Source organism: Oryctolagus cuniculus, chromosome Y (assembly GCF_051225735.1).
Source record: "Oryctolagus cuniculus isolate XC-2025 breed Fujian yellow rabbit chromosome Y, ASM5122573v1, whole genome shotgun sequence".
NCBI classification, from domain to species: domain Eukaryota; kingdom Metazoa; phylum Chordata; class Mammalia; order Lagomorpha; family Leporidae; genus Oryctolagus; species Oryctolagus cuniculus.
The window spans coordinates 23,068,679-23,094,046 of record NC_142889.1 but is presented as its reverse complement, the minus strand read 5'-3'; the positions used below and the strand labels follow the sequence as shown (position 1 = coordinate 23,094,046).

At 36.2% G+C, this 25,368-nt stretch overlaps 2 pseudogenes; one reads left to right on the top strand and one right to left on the bottom strand.

The window, feature by feature from the left end:
• LOC149119374 (uncharacterized) overlaps window positions 1-25,368 on the bottom strand; it is a 203,251-nt pseudogene that overhangs the window by 58,996 nt on the left and 118,887 nt on the right.
• LOC149119376 (vomeronasal type-1 receptor 90-like) lies at window positions 16,494-17,395 on the top strand (annotated as a pseudogene).

Genomic DNA, 25,368 nt, shown 5'->3' with positions numbered 1-25,368 from the left:
TTAAGCCGCTCATCAACAGTCAGGGTGAGGGCTGACCAAGTCACTGTTTCTCATAGTGTTCATTTCACTTTAACAGGTTTCCCTTTTGGTGCTGTTAGTTGTCACCTACCAAGGAGAACAAGTGGTATTTAGACAGAGAAAGAGAGACAGAGAGAAAGGTCTTCCTTTTCCATTGCTTCACCCCCCAAATGGCTGCTGTGGCCCACGAACAGTGCCAATCCAAAGCAAGGAGCTAGGTGTCCCCTCCCGGTCTCTCATGCAGGCACAGCACCCAAGCATTTGGGCTATCCTGCATTGCCTTCCTGGGCCACAGTGGAGAGCTGGACTGGAAGAGGAGCAACCAGGACAGAATCTGGTGCCCCAACCAGAACTAGAACCCGGGGTGCTGGCATCACAGGCATAGGATTAGCCAAGTGAGCCATGGTGCCAGCCTGCCTTTTTCCGTTTTGAGTCTTGTTGAAGTAATTGATACCAGATTTTTCTTCCCACCGTAAACAGTAAGAGCACAGAAAAATGAGACCAATGCATACAGATACTGGGCAACAGCAGTGTTGGGCCATAATCCTTGAGCAAGAAAACAAGAGACCCCTATAAAAGAGGACCCATTTCTGTTAGAAGAAGGTAGCTCAGGAGGATGGAAACTAAGGTGGTTCTTCTGGGCTGAGTAGACCTTGTGTTGTCAGAGGCTGAAGCAGGTGTGATTTGGGAGACGTGGATCAGGAAGAAGGAAGCTATCCAGAGAAAGATCTACATAAATCTGCATAAGCGTCTCTGCATTGGTGGATATTAAAGTGTGTGTGAGTCAGGTGAAACTAGGAAGCCCAAGATAGCACATAAACAAGTCTAGTACCTGCTAACACTAACCAATAGAATAAATAAAGGGGAGAGTGATCCAACATGGGAAGTGAGATACTCAGCAGACTCATAGAATGGCAGATGTCCTAAATAGCACTCTGGCCTCAGAATCAGCCCTAAAGGCATTCGGATCTGGCAGAAAAGCCCATGAGAGTATTTCAGGCATGGAAAGCCAAGACACTCTGGCAAAAAGATCTCTGTGAGTGAGATCCCAGTGGAAAGAACAGGTCTTTAAAGAAGGAGGTACCTTTCTCTGAAGGGAGGAGAGAACTTCCACTTTGACTATGACCTTGCCTAAACAAGATAAGCATCGGAGAACTCAGAGGGCTTCCATGGCCTTGGAAACTCATGACTGGAGCATAGGGAGATTATTGATGCCATAGACAGGAGTGTCAATTTGTAAAGTCAACAACAGGAGTCACTGTGCACTTACTCCTCATGTAGGATCTCTGTCCTTAATGTGCTGTGCATTGAGATTTAATGCTATGAGTACTCAAACAATATATTTCACTTTGTGTTTCTATGCGGGTGCAAACTATTGAAATCTTTACTTAATACATACTAAACTGATCCTCTGTAAAAAAAAAAAAAAGAAATTATCAACTCCTAACTTGACTCTCACTGGGATTAAACATGACAATAGGTCTGATCTGATTTAATCATCATTTAACAAAAATCATCTATTATTTTTTACTTTATGTTTCTGTGTGGGATCAAACTGTTGAAATCCTTACTTAATGTATACTATGCTGATCTTCTGTATATTAAGATAGTGGAAAATGAATCTTGATGTGAATGGAAGGGGAGAGGGAGTGGGAAAGGGGAGGGTTGTGGGTGGGAGGGACGGTATGGGGGGGAAGCCATTGTAATCCATAAGCTGTACTTTGGAAATATATATTCATTAAATAAAAGTTAAAAAAAAAAAAACATTCCCCAAATTGGGAGGTTTCCAAGTTCCAACAATGAGAGTGAGACTCACCATAACATCTATATTTAGTTTAAAAGTAGAAACATATGTATGAAACATATATATGTATTTTATAGAGAAATATATTTGTGTACACACACACATATATATTTTTCATATATATGATGAAATGCTTTTTCAGGTATACAAATATGAAAAAATTATCTGCTACAAATTACACAATAATTTGAACAAAATTTTATTGTACAAATATTTATTGTAAATTGAAAGAAATTTGTGCAAAATGGAAATCCAGATCCACAAAAAAAAAAATAAAGAGCCCAGAAATGGTAAATACATAGGTAAATATAAAATGTGTTTCTCTTATTTTTAAAATTCTTTCAATACACATTTATCCATTTAATGTAACAATAGTAACAATGAGTTTTGGAATTAATAAAATACATATGGGGCAGGCCTTTGTCACAGCGATTAAGATACCGCTTGAGACAGCTGCATCCCTTATGGGAGGGCCTGGATTGGAATCCCAGCTCCACTCCTGATTGCAGTTTCCTGCTAGTGCAAACTCTGGGAGGCAGCAGGTGATGGCTCAAATAGTTGAATCTCTGTCACCCACAGAGGTGGCTTGGATTGATTTGCCATCTTCTGGCCTGGACCAGCTCTGGGTTTTGTCATCATCCAGCATCTGTGGAGTGACCTAGCCTATAGAATGTCTGTCTCCTTGTATTCCTCTCCTCCCTTCCCCTCCCCTCCCCTCCCCTCCCCTTCCCTTCCCTTCCCTTCCTTCCTCTCCCCTCTTCTCCACTCCACTCCCCTCTCCTCCCCTTCTCTCCCCTCCTTTCCCTCCCCTCCCCTCCCTTCCCCTTTCCTTCTCTCTCTCTCTCCCCCTCCCTTTAACATAATGGTTTGAATCTTACTTTGATTTCTGATTCCAGTTTCCACCTGGTGTACACAGTTGGGCAGCAACAACTGATGACTCAAATTGATGGGTCCTTGCCACCAATGTGGGAGATCTGGATTTCAGTCCAGTTACCACTTTGGAATTAGCCCAATCATGAGCATTTTTGGTATTTGAGAGAGAAGCCTGCTGATGGGAGATGTCTCTCTCTCTCTCTCCCTCTCTCTCCCTCACACACACACTCTTTCTGATTTTCTTGTTCTCGCTCTAGCTCTCACCCTCATCTCCATCCCTGCATGCCCATAAATAAATAAAAATGCTTAACAAATAGACTGAGATAAGGTAAATGTGGTTATATTAATGCATAGAAAATCATATTTTAAAAAGAATAAAGGGCTAAAGCACATAAACAAATAGCTAGGACAAAACATATCCTCAGTGAATAAATAAACTCAATTAGCTGAATCAAGAAAGAAAACTTAGTAAGCAATAACAAAAACAACAAATATACAGTACAATAAAACACTAAAAGTCTTACTGGTGATTACGTTAACTATAAAGGCTGTAAACATTCCAATTAACTCAGTTTTCATACTGAAGAAAAAAAGCCATTCCAACTATATGCTAAAGAATTTATATTTCTAAAACAAATGAAAATTAAATTAAATATCATTACACAGACAAATTAAAAAATAGAATACCTTGCAAACACTAATCTTAGTAAGCTAGACTGAATATATTGATAAGAAGCAACATAGATTTCAGGACATGGCATATTGCTAGGGATAAAAAATAACATTTCATAATGACAAAAAGACCAATTGACAAGGAATATATAATTATATATCTACAAAATGACAGAGATTCAAAATTTGTACATATAAAAATGGCTGACTGAGGTAAGAAACAATTGTGTACATAAATGATAGCTGAATGTTTCAGTATGCATTTACAGTGTTACAAAAAAAGGAATACTACCTACTAACTGGGTGAAAACATTTGCAAATCACATGTCTCAAAAAGTACATGTATCTAGTATGTATGTGTGTGTATATAGATACTATATATACATATACACACTATATACACCATATATATATATATATATATATATATATATACACACATGAGTATATATACATACTCAACTCATTTGTAGGAAAATAGGAAGTCCAATTAGACATGGATAAAGACATGAACATACATTTCATAAAGGGGTAGGTATATACATATAGGAAGTAAGTACATGAAAAATAAACAAGTTCATTAGCCTTTGTGGAAATACAAATTAAGGACAGAATGAGATACTGCCACAATCTATTGTACTGACTGAAGTTTATGCTGATGATATAAAGTGGTAGCAAGGATTTGGAGTGACAAGACCTCTCTCAAATTACAGGTTGGAATGTAAGCTGGAATATCAGCTCTTGAAAAAATTCATCCACGGCTCACTAGGCTAATCCTCCACCTTGTGGCACTGGTACACAGGGTTCTAGTCCTGGTCGGGGTGCCAGAATCTGTCCTGGTTGCCCCTCTTCCAGGGCAGCTCTCTACTGTGGCCAGGGAGTGCAGTGGAGGATGGCCCAAGTGCTTGGGCCCTGCACCCACATGGGAGACCAGGATAAGTACCTGGCTCCTGCCATCGGATCAGTGCAGTTAGCCTGCTGCAGTGCACTGGCCATGGCAGCCATTGGAGGGTGAACCAATGGCAAAAGGAAGACCTTTCTCTCTGTCTGTCTCTCTCTCTCTCTGTCCACTCTGCCTGTAAAAAAAAAATCATGGCTGTGTTTTATAAACACACATCACCATATGAGTAGAATTTAAAAGTTGCATTCCCAGCTATTTATCTTAGGGGAATGAAAACTTAACATTCACACAAAGAATCTGAATCTGAATATACATAACAGCTTTATTAACACTCAAATAAAACTGAAAATCCTAAATGTTTTCAATGAGAAAATAGATAAACTATGGTGCATCTGTTCAGGAAATTATTAAACAAAATGTAAAACAAAAATGGATTTTTGGAACATTATGCTAGGTGAAAGAAGCTAGACACAAAATCTACATGTCTTTTTTAAAAATATATATTCTATAAATGCAGAAAGCATATTTGTAGTTTCCTAGTGTTGAAGTTGGGAATGGGATGAACTGCAAATTGGGCATGAAAGGAATTTGTGAGTGGAAGAAATGGATTTGGTGGGGCTGGCACTGTGGCTTAGTGGGTAAAGCCATTGCCTGCAGTGCTGGCATCCCATATCGGTGCTGGTTTGTGTCCCGGCTGCTCCACTTCAGATCCAGCTCTCTGCTATGTCATGGCAAAGCAGTAGAAGATTGACCAAGTCTTTGTGCCCCTGCACCCACATGGGAGACTTGAAGGAATCTCCTGGCTCCTGGCTTCAGATATGCACAGCTCCAGCCATTGCGGCCATCTGGAGAGTGAACCAGTGGATGGAAGACCTCTCTTTCTTTCTCTAACTCTCTCTGTAACTCTGTCTTTCAAATAAAAAAAAAAAACTGTATGTGTAAAATACATGAAATTATTTCCCTTTATATAAATTTTTAAAAAGAACATATAAAAGTAAAATATGAATACTATGTGAGTAGCCACAAACCTCAGACAACATCTCTTTTATAGTTGTTACAAAAGGAAAATTTAGTGTTTTACAAACCTTAATATAAAGTTTCCATGTAAAATACATTATAAGGGAGTCTTGAGAAATAATTCAAAATTAGTTTTGTTGTATATCTATCTTTGTGGTAAATGTCAACATTTTAAAATTTGTACTTGTTATGTGTGTTTGTTTTCCAAATTAGTATTCTTTGTTTTATTTAATTTTATACTTGCATATTTATATTTTAAACAAACATTTGTTTATATTCTATACATTTGAAACCTCATACACCTGTGTAAGCCCTCACCCCATTTTTTTACTGGTTCTACTTTGACACAAAATTTTGATATTTTTTTCTCATTAATTCCATCCTTTTATTTTGACTTTAGAATATAAATTAAAAATTATTTTGTCTTCATTATTAACTTGATTTATTTCTACATATAGTAGAATTCACATTGTATTTCTTTCTGTATTTGACTTATTTCAACTTCTATAACATTTCATAGTTCTATTAATGTAATGAATGACAGAGCTGCTTTATTTAAAGGCCATGTGGCATTCCCTTTTATCGATATACCATATTTTCTTATTCATTCTATTATTAATGGACACTTGAGTTCATCTTTTGGATGTTGTTAATAATTCTACAATAAACACAAAATATTGATTTCAATACCTAGTATATATACCCCGAAATTGGATTACTGGATCATGTGACACTATGGTTTGAATTTGGTCTGAGAATGCCCCTGAGGGTTCATGAGGTGGATGTTTTGTCCAAGGGGGCAATAATGCCATGTTGAATATTTTTCAGATGGATTCTGGTGTTAGCATATTGGGGAGCACTACTATTGGAAAGATTCATGCCTGTGTCCTAGAATGAGTTAATTCTCACAAGACAATACCATTATAAAGTAAAGTGACCCACAGGCATAGCCTCTTCTCCACATGACCACTTCCTTTCCCTTTTTTCTTTCAACCTGCAATATAGTTATGGGAGCTCTCATAATGGGGTAACTTGGTGATGCTTTGAAACTAAGAAAGAAAAATGCATGCAAATTGCTTTCAGAGAATAGAATGCATGTAACTTTCTTAGGCAGAGATTAGTGCATGTTGCTACACAGTAACTGCTGTCATTACTGATTAACGTAGCACTTTCATTCAATGGCTTGGCATATATGACAGCTTTCCTACTCTGTGAATGGTAGGTGGTAGAGAATCAGCAATGAAAAAAATAGACACATATCTATGCATTCAGGGAGTTCTCACTTTAGTTTATGAGTGAGGAAGACAAACAGTTTATAAATAAATACAAAAATATATGGTATACTTGATAATAACATCTGCTGCAGAAAATATAAACAGACTTAGTAGGTTTTAGTAAATCACTGCTGCTTGAGCAGTCTTCTTTCCTCTGTTACCCCTTCTCAAACTTTCTCACCATCTTCATGTCCTCTTCCAATGTGACTTAAAATGTACCTTTCTCTGAAGGGAGGAGAGAACTTCCACTTTGACTATGACCTTGTCTAAATAAGATCAAAGACAGTGAACTCAAAAGGCTTCCATAGCCTTGGCAACTCATGACTAGAGCCTAGGGTGATTACTGATGCCATAAACAAGAGTGTCAATTTGTTAAGTCAACAATAGGAGTCACTGTGCACTTACTCCTCATGTAGGATCTCTGTCCTTAATGTGTTGTTCAATGTGAATTAATGTTATAACTAGTACTCAAACAATATTTTACACTTTATGTTCTGTGTGGGTGCAAACTGATTAAATCTTTACTTAATATATACTAAATTGATATTCTGTATATAAAGATGATTGTAAATGAATCTTGATGCAAATAGAATGGGAGAGGGAGTGGGAGATGGGAGGGTTGCAGGTGGGAGGGAAGTTATAGGGGGGGAAGCCATTGTAATCCATAAACTGTACTTTGGAAATTTGTATTTACTAAATAAAAGTTAAAAAATAAAATATTAAAAAATAAATAATTTTAATACTTGAGGTGATTTTATCCCCAACTATAATCTCGGGGATGATAAGATCTGAGAAGCAAGTCTATTTGGGCTTCTTGAGCTACTGAAAACAAATTCACAAAGTAAAGTTTTTGCTTGCAATGATTCTATGAAATGGCAAAACTGTGTAGATACCCCCATGAAGCCTGAAAAATCTGTCACATACACATTGGAGATACTAATAAAAAAGGATAGAGACTACCACAGGTTGTCAAGGGGAATGAGGTTGTGATGAGGAAAGGAAAGATGTTTATTGAAGGATGCAAGTTCAACTGAGTATAAAAGAAAACATTTTAATTAGTTATTACACTGCAAGTTGACCACCATTGGTAATATATTATATATTTTCATAGTCAGTTTTGTAGCCTGGCAGGTTAAGCCTCTGCTGGAAACACTGACATCCTATATGGGTGCCAGTTCAAGTCGCAGCTACTCCACTTCCAACCCAGATCTTTGCTAATGCCCTGGGAAAATAGTGGAAGATGCCACAAGTGTTTGGGGCCCTGTACGCAGGTAGGTGACCCAAAAGAAGCTCCAGGCTCCAGGCTTCAGCCTGGCCCAGCCACAACTGTTTCCATTTGGGGAGAGAACAAATGAATGGAAGATTCTCTCTCTCTCTTTCTCTCTCTCTCTCTCTCTCTCTCTCTCTCTCTCTCTCTCTCTCCCCCTCCCTCCCTCCTTTCTTTTCCCTCTTTCTCCCCCTCCCTCAGTCCCTTTCTCTGTAATCCTGTCTTAAATAAAGAAAAAATAAATGTGAAAATAATGTACAATGTATTTCTCATTTGCTAAAATGATTGATATTTAAGGTAAGGCATTTGATATGGTAGTTAAGATCCTGGTTGAGATAACTGCATCTCATATCAAAGTACCTGGGTTAGAGTATGCCTGACACCTGTAATGAGTTCCTGGATCACTGCTTCATCCAGCTTCAGCCCCAGCCATTGTGTATATTTGGGGAGTGAAGAAGGAAGTAAAACCTCTGTAACTTTCTTTCTCTGTCTTTCAGATACATACATGCATTCATACATACACACATGCATGCAGACATACATTTTTAGAGAAACACATTTTATCTAAAATTAGTAAATTGGATAGTGAGGGATGTGGTAATCATCTTGACTGCATTTTTATATAATGCACCTATGAGTCAAAACATCACATCATGTTCCATAAATACACAATTATTATTTGTCAATTAAAATGAAATTAAAAAATAAAATGTTAAGAGTGAAAAGCCCCTGGATAGCCTTACATACGTCCTGACACCATTAAGTTATTAGAGAACATTGGAGAAACCCTTCAAGATATTGGCACAGGCAAAGAATTTCTGGAAAAGACCCAGGAGGCACAGACAGTCAAAGCCAAAATTAATTATTGGGATTGCATCAAATTGAGAAGTTTCTGTACTGCAAAAGAAACAGTCAGGAGAGTGAAGAGACAACCGACAGAATGGGAAAAAATATTTGCAAACTATACAACAGATAAAGGGTTAATAACCAGAATCTACAAAGAGATCAAGAAACTCCACAAAAACAAAAACAACAACCCACTTAAGAGATGGGCCAAGGACCTCAATAGACATTTTTCAAAAGAGGAAATCCAAATGGCCAACAGGCACATGAAAAAATGTTCAAGGTCACTAGCAATCAGGGAAATGCAAATCAAAAGCACAATGAGGTTTCACCTCACCCCGGTTAGAATGGCTCACATACAGAAATCTACCAACAACAGATGCTGGCGAGGATGTGGGGAAAAAGGGACACTAACCCACTGTTGGTGGGAATGCAAACTGGTCAAGCCACTATGGAAATCAGTCTGGAGATTCCTCAGAAACCTGAAGATAACCCTACCGTTCGACCCAGCCATCCCACTCCTTGGAATTTACCCAAAGGAGTTTAAATTGATAAAGAAAAAAATGGTCTGCACCCTAATGTTTATTGCAGCACAATTCACAATAGCCAAGACCTGGAACCAACCTAAATGCCCATCAATGGTAGACTGGATAAAGAAATTATGGGATATGTATTCTTTAGAATACTAGACTGCAGTAAGAAACAACGAAATCCAGTCATTTGCAACAAAATGGAGGAATCTGGAACACATCATGCTGAGTGAAGTAAGCCAGTCCCAAAGGGACAAATACCATATGTTCTCCCTGATCGGTGACAACTGACTGAACACCAAAAAGGAAACCTCCTGAAGTGAAATGGACATTATGAGAAATGGTGACTTGATCAGCATAGCCCTGACTGCTAATGGACAACTTAATACATTATCCCTCATAGTATTTTTTTGTCTGTTCTACTTAATATGACTGGTTTAATTCTGTAATTATCACACAGTTATTCTTAAGTGTTGAAAATTAACTGAAATGTGATCGCTGTTAAACATAAAAGTGGGAATAAGAGAGGGAAGAGATGTACAATTCGGGGCATGCTCAGGCTGACTTGCCCCAATTGGTAGAGTTAGAAACATACCAGGGGATTCCAATTCAATCCCATCAAGGTGGCATGTGCCAATGCCATCTCACTATTCCAAGTGATCAATTTCAGTTCACAATTCATCATAATGAAAGGACTAAGAGTCAAAGGGAGCACATAAACAAGTCTAGTATCTGCTAACACTAACCGATAGAATAAATAAAGGGGAGAGTGATCCAACATGGGAAGTGAGATACTCAGCAGACTCATAGAATGGCGGATGTCCTAAATAGCACTCTGGCCTCAGAATCAGCCCTAAAGGCACTCGGATCTGGCTGAAAAGCCCATGAGAGTATTTCAGGCATGGAAAGCCAAGACACTCTGGCAAAAAGATCTCTGTGAGTGAGATCCCAGTGGAAAGAACAGGTCTTCAAAGAGGGAGGTGCCTTTCTCTGAAGGGAGGAGAGAACCTCCACTTTGACTATGACCTTGTCTAAACAAGATAAGAGTCGGAGAACTCAAGGGGCTTCCATATCCTTGGAAACTCATGACTGGTGCATAGGGAGATTATTGATGCCATAAACAGGAGTGTCAATTTGTAAAGTCAACAACAGGAGTCACTGTGCACTTACTCCTCATGTAGGATCTCTGTCCTTAATGTGCTGTACACTGAGGCTTAATGCTATAACGAGTACTCAAACAGTATATTTCACTTTGTGTTTCTATGGGGGTGCAAACGATTGAAATCTTTACTTAATGTACACTAAACTGATCTTCTGTAAAAAAAAAAAAAGAAATTATCAATTCCCAACTTGACTCTCACTGGGATTAAACATGACAATAGGTCTGATCTGATTTCATCATCATTTAAAAAAAAATCAACTATTATTTTTCACTTTATGTTTCTGTGTGGGAACAAACTGTTGAAATCCTTACTTAAGGTATACTAAGCTGATCTTCTGTATATTAAGATAATCAAAAATGAATCTTGATGTGAATGGAAGGGGAGAGGGAGTGGGAAAGGGGAGGGTTGTGGGTGGGAGGGACGGTATGGGGGGGAAAGCCATTGTAACCCATGAGTCGTACTTTGGAAATTTATATTCATTAAATAAAAGATAAAAAAAAAGTAACTCATGAGATACATACCCTATCATCCTTGAAGTCCAGAAAGTATATAACATTAAATGGAATATTCTTAAAATGGACATTTAGAACATACATTAATTTCATGACATTGAATAGGGAAAGTTTTTTTCAGTAAATGGAAAAATAATGACTATAAAGAAGAGATGAGTGTTGGATTTCAATCAAGGTAATATTCCCCACTTGTTTCCCACTATATCAGTCTTAGTTTTCCTGTGATCAAGACAACTGCACCAGGACAAGTGAGAACAAGTATAAATGAAGGAGGAGAGCCAACAGCTCTATTCAGTGAACCTGATGGTGAAGACCTCACTGATCTGGTTCCTCAGTATTCTTCATCTCTGGGATGATGGGTGGGCCTTACACAGAGCAGATGGATAACTGTCCCAGAGTAGATAGAAGAGGATACATAAAGGCCCACCAGAATGTATGCAAGACTCAGAGTTTTTATCCAAACGCATATCTACTTGTTGAGAAGAAAAATGTCACAACATCAAAATCAGATGGTACTGGATTCATAAATGGGACCACAGATGTAACAGTTCTGCTTAGCTTAAAGGTTCACATATGGATAAGTCATAGCAAAGAGATGGCTGTTAGGTTTCAGAGAAACAGAAAGTTTGTTAGTTGATAAAATCCAGTTCCTCTACTTCAGAGTGTGTAAAGCCCTGTGAGTAAATTTGATGGAGGAGACTGATGGTTAAGTGACAGGGCAAAGGGGACTGGAGGTCCACATGTGTATAAGTTATCCGGGGGATAGTGCAGACCATGACTTTCTGTGTAGGTGAAATGCAGGTATCCTTTCTGTCCTCCAGAAATGCACTTAGCCTGGAGTAGAGTTAAATAGAGGAAATTTAGCCTGAATTCTGCTACCAGTGCAGATTCCCTGACTCACGCATGTGTTCCCTGGGGAAAAAAAATCACTATTCCTCAGAATTCATCAGGCACAGTTTCCTGATTTACAGGTGCTTTACTATTTTGCCGAGAACCTGAAACCACAGGAGAACTTATGGGGATGCCACCAGGTGGCTTCTGGAGCAATGGGGATAGCTTGACAAATCAGAGGTGGCTTGTACTTGTTCTGAAGTAAAGACTACTGTTCTATTTTTATTGGTTGACAATGACTGAGAGCATACAACCTGCCCAGGCAGGCCTGCCTTGGAGAAATGAGTCCACAGGTGAAAAGAGTGAAACCCAGCTGCTCTCCTCTGCTGTCTCCAGAAACCAGGAAAGTTCATTTATCCCTGAGGTGGCTCCTATTTCTCATGATGCCAAGTCTCAGGCTGTCTTGCTTCCACAAGTGAAATGACAGTTATGGACCTGAAGGGAGATGAGCTGATCCCATACTTTCCCTATAAAAACACCTTAGGAATTCAGCTAATAATGGATTCATATCAGGGACTTAGCTGGGTGAGTGTCTTTCTGTTTCTTGTACAGAGTGATCTCCAAGAGCAACTGGGTTCTGAGGTAAAAAAGAATTCTTTCCTATGATATATTAGCAGAATTCTCTGCTCATGATATCACTCTTAGCTATTACTCCACAATTAATGCAACAAATATTTCTAGACATGAAATGATAAACTTTGTGAATTGTGTAAGGCCATACAAAATAGGTTTGCAAAATTATATTTGTGATTTATGATGCACTTGAATTGGATTTGTACTTGATTTCCTCATTATATTTCTCAGTTTAACTTATGATTTTTATCTCAATTAAATTTGATCTAGTAAGGCACTTGATATAGTACGTTGAATATAGTGTACTATATTCTAGTGCTAATATCTATACTCTTGGAAGAAAGGGAGGATGTAATCATGATATTGTTGTGAATATAGTGGAATAAAATGACAGGGATTCTCCATTTGTGGCTGTACAGGTATTGACCCTTCAAGAAATCTGACTGACAAAATGCCTCTATTGATATGTTCAAAAATTGCAGTGTTAGGTCTTAAAGTCTTTATTTTAAAACTTTGCATTCATGCCTTATGGGGGATAATATTCAGGTGTCCTGGCACCACCTGGCCCTGATCAGGGAACTGGGAGCCCAGGATGTATTTGTCATTTTTTTTTTCTAAATTTGCCTTTTGACAGGGTTGCAATGGCTATCACCTCCTTAGAAGAGTGATGCACTGGGAAGCATGTTATTAGCTCTAAAACCCATAGATTTATCCCTTCCTGGTGTCTATTTGACTCTGGTGGTTTAATAAACACAATTTTAGGGAGCAATTTTAGGTGTATCCAAATCCACAGCATAAGATTCTTATTATATTTTCCTGCTAAAGTTTCTGTCTTCTACTTCTGTGGTGACACTATAAAACCCATGCTTTTTTTCAGGGTCCTGGGAGTTCCATGTGTCAGATTATGACTGTGCTTCTCATCAACACTGTGCTTTCACATGAATTTGCTTTAAATTCAGTTTCCAAAGAATGGGTGACACATTGCAGTCACTCATTGAAATTGGATGCTTTCCCTATTTATTCTTCTGGGATTGGGGGATTTTATAAAAATTCCTTTTATTGAGCTAATCATGGTGGAAAAGATGTCTATCCACCTGAATCTGCCAACTGAATTAATTCCATCATTGAATCTATCAATCTACTTTTGCATATCAATTCATCTAAAATTCTCATAACCATTTTAATCTTGTCAATGTTGGCATAGTTCTTTAAATGCTGATCAATAAATATGGTAAAACTTATAATGGAAATAACATGGGAGATTAACATAATAATAACATAGTATATTCTGTCAAATATTCTCATTTTCTTAAATTTGCATATAATGCAAACATCATTGTGCATTCATTCATAAAACAATACTATATTTTAGCACTAATTTACCAATTCACCAACAGTTGATACTACAAAAGAGGTGACAAAAGAGGCTTTATCAAAATTATTTTTCTTGAGGAAACCATTTGGTGCAGTGGGATAAGCTGCCACGTGGGATGCCTACATCCCAATTCAGGGTGTTGCTTCAAGTCCTGGTTACCACATGCTTCTGATGCATCTTCCTCCTGCTGCTAAAGCACCTAGAAAACAGCAGACGATGGCCCAGCTCAAGCACGAGGATCTTTGATGTACATATGGGAGAATGAAGCAGAGCTCTTCAGCAGTGCCTTTGAACAGGCCTGGCCCCAGCTTTTGAGGGCATCTAGGGGATGAACCGATGAATGCAAGATATTTCATTCTATGTATACATACCTGCCTTTCCACCTTTTGAGTAATAATTTTTAACACCATACTTTGTGTATCAAGTAGCCCTTGAGTTTGTGCAGATGGCTTCTCCCTGTCATTACACTGCTTCTATTTCATGTCCATGTCTAATCTAAGCCCAGGGATTTCATCATCAGTCTTTTTACTCTTGGTCCATTTAACTGTGATATTTCCCTCACCATGATACAAGATCACATAAACACTTTGGAGATTAACATGAAAACCAGAATAAAGAGGGTGAATGTTGTCCACACTTTCTGTCTCCTGAGAGTGCTCAGAGGCTGCACCATCAGCCCAGAAACCCCAGATTGTCACATTTTACAGTGAGAACTGAGCTGTACATTCAGAATTTTAAGTATTTACTTTGTTAAAAAAGGACTCGATTCTCCTTTACATTCTGTCCAAATTAGAGGTGACCATGCTCAAGCTTTCTTATGTTCCATTTCTGCCATGTCAGCAGATATTATTGCAGATCAGTGATGCTTCCATGATGGGATTATCAGATGACTCACATAAAATCACAGGATACAAAATCAACATTAAAATTAAAATAAGCAATGAATTACATACTGTGGTCCATGTATATGTTGTCTACAACTATCAATTGTTAAATTCTAAAAATTAAGGCAAAGATTCAAAAGAAATTATGTAAATGATAGCACTTCAACTATTATACTCATTTTTCTCTCGCCAACTCTACATTATCAAGAGATTCAATGGAAAAACATCAATTCATGATCAGTAAGATCAAGTCTGTTTCAGTGCATGGTGGGCATTTATAGAAAGAGGGGCATGGGTTAGGGAGAATCAGCTAATTATTCCTGTTGTGAGAGAAGAAAATATTGAAATTCTTACCTACTCTTTTTCATGTAATTATATTTTATCTCCTTTGCTGAATGTCTCATAATGTACGGAGTATCCCAAAGTGAATATATGCATGTATACCAAAAGTATTCCAGAAATATTATTTCATGCTTAAATATATTATTGAAATTGAATTGGTTTAGATCCTCTAAATGTCAGACAGCATAAATAATATCCATAATTTGTAACATCAAAGAGGAAGAAGAGACTTAAATAATTCATACAATGAAGGATAATGATCTACAAAGACAAGAGAAATTTCACCACATATTAGTGTCAGAACAGAAATAAATATTAAGACAATATACAGAAACTGATTCAATAAACAAAGGTAAATTTAGATTAATTTCTGAAGTAAGATCTAGAGATTACATATCAAAGTAGCTTCACAGATGCACACTCCAGAAAGGAAAAAAATGATTTTCTGCATTAAATTAAGAAAGCACAAGATGAAGAAATTTCAGTACATGCAGAATATCATCAGTGTAAAAGTAAAAAAAAAATTAGATATAATCTGACATTACAAGTTCTGCATATTTAAATTAGAATTAAGTTAATTAAATTAATGTTCTAGTCAGTGTAATCCTGGTTATTTCCCTGGCTACAGGAAATGCTAAGGGAAGACATATATGTTTTTGGGCAATCAGTTATTCAGTTTCAATACACAAGTGTGTTTTCATTTTACTATAGTAAGTCTTCGAAGAAAGTTAGGCCACCATTCAATCAACTATGCTATTTTTCATTTGTTAACTCCTGCAAGTCATGTGGTTCTGGAGTTTTCCACTTCAGACATTCATTCCTGAATATGAGTCATTTTTGCATTATGTGTGTGTGTGTGTGTGTGTATGTAAAGAGTACTTCAAAGAGTTTAAAGAAAAATTAAATTTAAGATAATTTTATTTTCTGAAATTGTTGAAACCCCCAATAGAACAATCTTTAAAAGGGTCAGAAAATGGATATAATGAAAAAACTTAATTTGTTGTAGAGAGTAGTGCAGAAGTCTAATGTGCTGTACATTGTGATTTAATGCTATAACTAGTACTCAAACAGTATTTTTCATTTTGTGTTTCTATGTGGGTGCAAACTGTTGAAATCTTTACTGAATATACACTAAACTGATCTTCTGTATATAAAGAGAATTGAAAATGAATCTTGATGTGAATGGAAGGGGAGAGGGAGCGGGAAAGGGGAGGGTTGCAGGTGGGAGGGAAGTTATTGGGGAGAAGCCATTGTAATCCATAAGCTGTACTTTGGAAATTTATATTCATTAAATAAAAGTTTAAAAAAGAATCTTCATCCTAAATTTATACCTATGAAATGTAGGAAGTTTGTATACCTTAAGTCATAAATGGAAAAAAGAATCTTTGCAATATCAGGGTTCCTTAAAAATAAGTGTGTACAATATAAATAATTACTTGTAGTAATTTTCATGACAAAAAGAAAGGCCACTGGTGATGTGAGATCTGTTTATTTGTTTCACAGGTATCCAAAAAGGCTTCTTGTATGCTTTTAATATGAACAAAATTTCCACTTATGTTGTCATTAAAAATTATGTATTTTTTCCAAGCTGCCATTTGAATCTTAGCCAATGTCTTTATCTTTCTCTTCAATATCTTCACAATCCACCAAGATCTTAGGCCTAAGCCCACTAATGTGACCATCTCTCACCTGGCTTTTTCCACATAATAATGCTACTCACTGCACTGTATATTTTATTTCCAGACATGTTCAAGTCATTGAATTTGCCAAGTGACTTAAAATGTAAGGCTTTGTTCTACTTGAGTAGAGTGATGAGGGGGTCTCTCCGTCTGTACCACCTGCCACCTTAGCATCATCCAGGTCATAACCATCAGCACCAACACCTTCTCTTTGTCAAGATTTAAACACAAGCTCACAAATTATATTATCCATTCTTTCTTCTGTTTTTGGTCCTTCAACCTGTCGTCCAATGATCATCTACAGTGCAGCTCTATCTAACATAACCAATCTATTCCATATCAGTAAGTACTGCTGAATTTCTTCAATGAACTCCATCATCATGGAAATATATTTCACACTCGCATTGTCCCAGAAAATCTTTGTAGAAATCATGCTTTTCTCCAGTGCTTATATGGTGATCTTCTTATCTAGCCATCAAAGGAGGTCTGAGTACCTTCAAAGCATGAGGGATTTCCCAAGGACCTCCCCAGCAAAAAGAGCCACCCATACTGTCCTGCTGTTGGTGAGTTTCTTTGTGATCATGAATACTGTGTGGATATCATAATGTCATCCTTCTCAACTATATTGTGGAAATATGATCCAGTTGTTCTGCATGCCCAGAAACTTGTGGGAAATATCTATACCACTGTCAGTCCTTAGTGCTTATTAGGGCTAATAAATGAATAGTTGGAATTCTTCAAAACATGAGTGATATGACATCAATTTTAACAAGCTGATAAAACACACCTGAAAACGTAAATTCTATCAAGTACAATATTTAAACGTCCAGAATTTTAATTCTAATTTAAACATGCAAAACTTGTATTTTTAACTTGTATCTAAATATTTTAAAGATGTATATATTTATTGGAAAGACAGAGCTACAAAGAGACAGAGACAAAGACATAGAGAGAGGTCTTCCATCCGCCAGTTCAATCCCCAGATGGCAGCAAAGGCCTGAGCTGGGGCAATCCAAAGCTGGAGCCAGGAGCTTTTTCAATGTCTCCCACAGGAGTGTAGGGGTCCAAGGACTTGGGTCATCTTCTACTGCTTTCTTATATCATACCAGAGAGCTGGATCAGAAGTGGAGCAGTCAGGAATTGAACTAGCACACATATGAAATGCTGGTGCTGCAGGTAACAGCTTTACCTGCTATGCCACATCACCAGCCTCTAAATGTTTTTTCTCTTGGGCACTGCCTCTGTTAGTTCAATGTTCTGCATGTATTGAAGTTTCTTCATCTTGTTCTTTCTTAATTTAATGCAAGAGAACATTTGCATTTCTTTTTGTGGTGTGCTCTATGAAACTATGTTTGGTACCGGATCCCTAGATCTACTTAGAAATTAATCTAAGTTTACCTTTGTTTGTTGAAGGCAGTTACTCTATGATGTCTTAATATTTATATCTGTTCTGAAACTATATTAAAGGTGTGGACCTTGCTCTTGTATTTTTATATCATCACCCTTCTTTTATCACTTATTTAAGTCTTTTTTTTTCCTCTATGATGTCACAAAGTATAGATATTACTGAAGTATTTTTTGTTAAATTTTCACTTTTGACCCAATAAACTTCTGAATCACAGGTTTGTATCTTGTGATAAATTTTGGAAATTTATGCCATAAAAATTCTAATAATACTGTCCTTTATTTCTTTTCCTTAGTCCTGAGAAACAGCTAGTAGTTTAATTCTTTCTCAGTCTAAGCTTTTTATATGTAGGTTTATATTTTAAATTCCATTCATTTACTCTTCACTGTGTTTGAATGTACTCACTGTGCTTAATAATATAGTTCAATAGTCTTCAGCTCAGCTCATGTTTAACATGGTTCACATTAAGTAGATTCACTACCTGTTCAGTTATGTACTTGCTGTTTCCAAATATACCTTTTTATGCATATAGTATCCTGTTGTTTTCATTTTTATTTTATTTTAATTTTCCTATGGCCATTTTATTCACTTACAGTGTAACAATATGATCCCTATGTCTGAAGCTTATGTGATGTGGAATTTTATTTTGGTTGGTTATTTCTTGTGTAAAAAATAATATAAAAATTGATTCTCATATAAGTGATAATTCACTTTGAAATGTTTGCAGTTAGTTATTTTTAAGTCCTTTTGCCCCCTCCAAACTGAACAACCCAAATAGATTAGTCATTTTTTAAATAGGTCTTATATGAAACAAGAACTTGCTTCATTAATTTCTTCTCTAGACCATTTTCTTGGTTTAATTTTGTAGTTTTGGAGTCTTCAAATTTTACTTCCACATTATTGGGAATTATAAGGAATCTAATAACATTTCAGGATTTTGACTTTCTGTATTATAAATTATTAGAATATATAACAAATTTTCCAAAAATCACAGTTATCACTATTATACAAAGTGACATTTCAGATAGATTTCCTGTACTAAACAACCATATTTCATGAGAAATCCTTTTTTTATTTTTGTTTAGAACATATTCCTAATATTCTTCTTGCTCAATGTACTAGAGCATAATGATAATATGTAGAAAACCATTATTTTAATATCATACAAATATTTTCATGTTTTTTCACAAACTTATGAAATATTGCATTTCTTTGCCATTAATAGTCCCTATATACAAGTTCAGAATTACAGTTTTATGATAGCATTAAATGACTATTTGTAGGAATATTTATCTGATTCAGGATTATTTACTCCTCTTCATTAGCACTCCCATGAATCTAAAAAAATCATTTTTTAAATTTCTGTCTAAATTGTGGGCTAACTTAAATGATCTTAATGAAATAAACATGTAGGTATATATCACTTGATGTTATTACACCTCACTTGATAATTTCTATTGTCATTACAATGCCCCAAAAATATAATCTGCTGGATTTCTGCTGTGAAGGATGCAATGACAATTTTATACCTAAAATTTATACCTACTTAAGCACTTAACTATGGTTTCTGAACTGGAAATATTATCCTTTGTTTCCTGGTCAAAATGTTCCCATTTAATTAAAAAACTTTTACATAAATTACTTAACTATATGTGTGTTCATGTACTTCATTCTTTGTTGTTTACATATTGATATTGATTGCTTTTAATGAATCAATGAAAACTGAAGAATCCTCTGTTGATTTCTCTCTGTTAATATAATTGAAAATGTATATATTTTTCCTATTTAAAGGATTTTTGTGTTACTAATTTGGAGCTTTTAACTATTAAGCTCATAAATACCTAATGGCTTATAATATTTCCTAACATTGTCTATAGTGATTAACACTTTAGATTCATCAAATTAGTTTTGTTCATAGCATCTTCAAACAAAACTTTATTTTATATTCATTCTTATTATATATACTACTATGTATATATATTTAACATTTAGTTCAATATATTTATTTAACATATATTTATATATGCACTCCATCATAATTAATTATTGATAAAAAACTGCCATATAGTTAATCTGACCTGTTTTATAAATTTCAAAGACAAAAGGGAGTATCACCAGCTTCCTTTAGATTAAGTAATCCATCTGTATCACACACTAAGTGTGACTATGCAGTACTAAAGTTATATTCATTTTGCATCTTACATCCTACAAGAGAAGAAAATTTGAGTCCTTCATTCTTTGAGCTAAAATTTTCTCCCATATTAAAATTCCAATTGTTTTCCATGCCAAGTACCCATAAAACCTATTTGTATGGATTACTACAAAAATTTTATTAAGAGGTAGATACTATTAGTGGAAACTCATAAAACTGATTACATAACAACTTACAAAATCATCTTGAAAATATTTGTGGAAATGCATATGATAAAAAAATGAAAATCAACCTAGTTTTTCATCAAAATACACTTTCTTTTATTTCCAATGTCACAAATTTTTCAATCACTTTTGTATAACAAGAATTAAACTCTGAAGTCATTAAAAAGTAAAAATAAAATATTTATTTAAAAATCCCTCCATGCATGAAAGCCCATGGTTCCATTGCTAAATATGTGTCTATTAATAGAGATGTAACAATACAAAGTCTTAACATTGTATTCTCTTCAACATGGCTTTATAAATATTGTTTTGTGCATCTGCCTTTAAATCACATAGAAAAAATAATTAACCACCAAAAGGAATGAGTAATGGCTGTTATAGTTGTCTATTTTGTTATCAAAATCTGTGATTTTATTAATTCATATCAGTTTTAATTACCACATTGTGTCCTTCATTTCAGCCTGACAAACTCACTTGCTCACTATGGTAGGATTGTTCTATTAACACAACCACTTCAATTTTATCTCACCATGTTTTAATTTTGCCTGATATAGAACTCATATCTGACAGTTGTAGTCATTTTCCTTCCAGTGATTTAAATGTGCCTTCCCACTTACCTCTGACTGCCATTTTTGTCAGAGGAAATCAGCTGGTAGTCACTTTAAAGATCATTTTTGTATCAAAAATCATTTGCCTCTTATTCCTTTTGAGATTATTTGCTCATATTTTGTCAGTAATTTGAAAAGGAATATATCTCAGTGTGCTTTTGCAGCCCATCCTCTTGAGTTCACTCTAGATCTCACATCTGTAAATCAATGTATTTTGTCATATTTGGATATTTCAGCAATAATTTTCCAAGTATTCTGTATCCCTGTCCTCACTCCTAGTGGGCATCCCATGACGGCAATTTTAGGACAATCAATGATGTGCTACAAATGTCTTGGGATCTGTTTACTTTCTTCACTTATGTGTCTTCTACTCAGAAGACATAGCTTCATTTGTCTTCTAGTTCACTGATTCACATGCCTCTTCAAGCCTGTTACTGAACTTGTTTTGTAATTTTTGGTTCAGCTGTTTCTTCATCTCCTCAATGTCCTTTTGCTTCCTTCTTCATGATTTTATGTTTTAAGAATATTTTTTGTTAATTTATTTTATAACTTTTTATTAAGAAGTAACAATTGTTCAGGTTTGTGGGGCAAAGTATAAAATCCCACAGTATTAACTAGGTAGCTTTTTTTTTTTATCAATTTTTTGTGTTTGGAGCCTTCCAGATTCTCTCTTTGTAACCCAGCCATCCCACCTGTGGGTTTATATGCAATGACATATAGAAGATATCCCTACAGTCCTACATTCACTGCAGAATTATCTTTTTGTTCACATTCCTTGCTGTATATCTTACCTATGTTTTCCTTAATTCCTTGTCAATGTTTCCTTTAAGACCCTGGGCATTTGTAGGACATTTACTCAATGCTAAATAATTACAATTCATTGATTTTTGTAGAATGTCAAGCAGTTGGGGCTTGTCTGATATATTTTTGGCAATAATACCACAGAACTTGTATATCCTCAGTATAGAATGTTAGGGGACCAGGTGTCCAAATCTCACATTACTGGTTGACTCTGAGCAATTGGTTCAGGTGGTGTCTGCCAGGTTTCCCTAAAGTTACTATTTCCCCCACTGTAATTAGTGAGTATCTTGTGGTGAGAAACTTTGATAGACAAAAAATCTATTTCTTTTCATCATAATTTTATCCATTAATTTATAGAATCCACAGATGATTCTTGCTTACACATAAATATTATGGCCTGTGGTATTAACCAGTTAGTGATTTTCTATTTCCATAATTCCTTCTATATTTATTCATTGAAATTTTACTATAAGGAAAATATATTCCTACCCCCTCATTTATTTACTTGTTCAATTATTCATTTATGTATGCATGGGCTCATGGACACCTATGAGTTAACAATCTGTTACTACCATTTTTCAATATGTTGCCCATATTGTCTCCAAGTTGGCTTCTTATGAGGTTTTGACATACTTAAATAATTTTTCAAGCAGTTGCTTACTTTATGATCTTTAAAATCTTTTTATTTTAAAGATACCATATGGGACACCTGTATCCCTTATCAGAGTGCCTGGGTTCTAGTCCCAACTCTGCTCCCGAGTCTAGCTTTCTGCTAATTCATAACCTTGGTGCAAGAGGTACTGGCTCAAGTTGTTGAGTCCCTGCCACCCACATGGGGGACCTGGATTGAGATCCTAGATCTTGATTTCAGTCAGCCATCCCTGCCATTGCAGGCTTTTGAGGAAGTGAATCTGTGAATGAGAACTTATCTCTGTCATCTCTGCCTACCAAATAGATAATCTTTTAAAAGTTCATGAAAAGTTCCTATCAAGAAGAAACTATGTGTGTATTTTTCCATGAAATTTTTTTTGGAATATGTGTGTCCTCACATATTATTTCACAGGTCTGTCCACTAGAGGGTCCAGGACCAAGGTCACCTGCTAGCAAGGGCATATCTATCTAGTACCCTGGGCTTGTCAGTACTCTCCTCCCATGAAAGGGATCAGAGCTCTTTGGAGAAATGGCAGGGCTGTGGCAGGGAGGTGCAAGATGAGTTTGGAGCATGTTGAACCAGTGCCTATATGGGATGCCAGCCCTGCAGGCAGAAGCTTTACCCACTACACCACAGCACCAGCCCCCTAAGTGGTATCTTAACTGCTATGCTTAACCATTGTGTCCACCATACTATTATTGGCCACATTTTACAAATTAGGACAAAGTTATAATTTTGGGAAATAAATTCATATGTCCTACTGTATATTAAGGTGCAAGGATGATGGACTATATATTTAAAAAGAACTATCAGAGGATCTGGCACTGTGATGTACATGGGAAAAGCCACTGCCTGCAATTTCAGCATCCCATATGGGTGCCAGTCGGAGACCCAGCTGTTCCCGTTCTGATCCAGCTCTCTGCTATGGCCTAAGAAAGCAGTGGAAGATGGCCCAAGTGATTGGGCCCCTGCACCCACATGGGAGACTTAAAGGGAGCTTCTGGCTCCTGGCTTCATATCAGCACAGCTCCAGTCATTGTGGCCATTTAGGGAGTGAACCAGTAGATAGCAAAACCTCTCTCTCTCTCTTTCTCTCTCTCTCTTCCTCTGCCTTTCAAAGAAATAAATAATTTTAAAAATGAGCTATCAGAAAGAAATGATAATGGTTTGAAGAGACGGACATGCATTCTGTGATTTGAAGATGACTATATATATGTGTGTGTGTGTATATATATATGTATATATATACATCAAACATCACATAGTTCTTTATAAATATGTATCATGTTCATGTGTAAATTTAAAGAATACAAATTCGGTAAATGAGGCACAGAGAAGGTAAGCAATTACTCCAAAAATCACAGAGTGCACATGTAGTGGAAGGGGGAAATCAAAATAAAGACAGCCATACTGCAATTCCTAAGGAGTGGAAGTAACTTCTTCACATACACATGTCAGCAGAAAGCCACCAGCCTGAGAGTCCAGTATGGACCTTTTCTTGGGAATAAACAGCAGTCCTAGTAATAGCCACAAAGGAAGCATCATGTACGCATTGCCTGCCTGGGCATTAAGTAGCCACTGGAGCTCCAAAAGCCCTGTGAGGGAGACATTACTGCCCTCAGATTAGACATCGGGGAATCAAAGATCAAGGAGGCTAAGTGATGTGTCCAAGACAACATAGCTAAGCCACAGAGCCAATAGTTGACCTCACACGTATCTGGATATAAAGTCCATGCTTATACTACATATCCATGTTTCCTAAAATGTATTTTCTGTGGAATATAACTTAGCTTTTTTTCACTTTAATAGTTACATGTTTCTTTTAATTGCACGTTAGAAATAAATCTAAGCATACTTCAAACTCATTTCAGATATAATACTGCATACAGTGATGGTGTTTTGTAAAATAAATTTAGATAAAAAGTATATAATGATAGAAGTATATAATGATAGAAGTATATAATAATAGAAGTAGAAAAAATTAATAAACAGCCCATGAATGTTTGAGGATTAGGAGATGTAATACTCTAGGATTGTGCAGATTCCTTCTCAAGCATGCCCAGGAAATTAGAGTCACCTATGGCTGCAGAAAAAACAACAGAATAAGGATGTTGGACCTAGATGGGTTTTAACTCTAGATGTGTCATTATTACCTTTATAACTTAGGATATTTCATTTGATCTCTTTTGGCTTCCATTTCTGAAATAAAATATAGAGAAACAGAGCAATTTAATTAAGACAGCTCTTTTGAAAGCAATTTGATAATAGTTTCAAGAAACACAAAACTGTACCCCTTTTTATTTATTTATTTTTATTTATTTTTGTTTATTTGAAAGGCAGAGTGTGAGAGAGAAATAGAGAGAGATCATCCATCTGCTGTTTCACTTCCCAAATGGCCATAAAAACCAGAGCTGATCCAGGATGAAGCCAGAAGACCTGAGTTTCATCCACTGCTTTCCCAGGCACATTAGCAGGAAACTGGATTGTAAGTGGAGCAGCTCAGACTAAAACTGGCACCCATGTGGAATTCTGATATCCCAGGTGTCTGTTTAGCCCACTATACCACAATGCTGGCCCCACAAAACTGTTCTTTGATTGGTAATTCTACTTTGGGAGCTCTCTCCCAAGAAAATGGAAAACATTTATTTATAAGAACAAAGATATTCATGAATATTGTGCCTCAAAATAAAACAATCTAAATATTCAAAGGAGAACATAAAGAAGATGGAGCACATATACTTGGAAGGAGTGTTATGCAATCACTAAAAATGCTATGGAGGTGGACATTTGGTGCAGCAGTTAAGTCACCACTAGATATCTGCATCCCAAATTGGAGTGTCAGCTTGAGTCTCAACTCCTCTACTTCTAATATAACTTCCTGCTAATGTACTCCCAAAGAAGAAGCCGA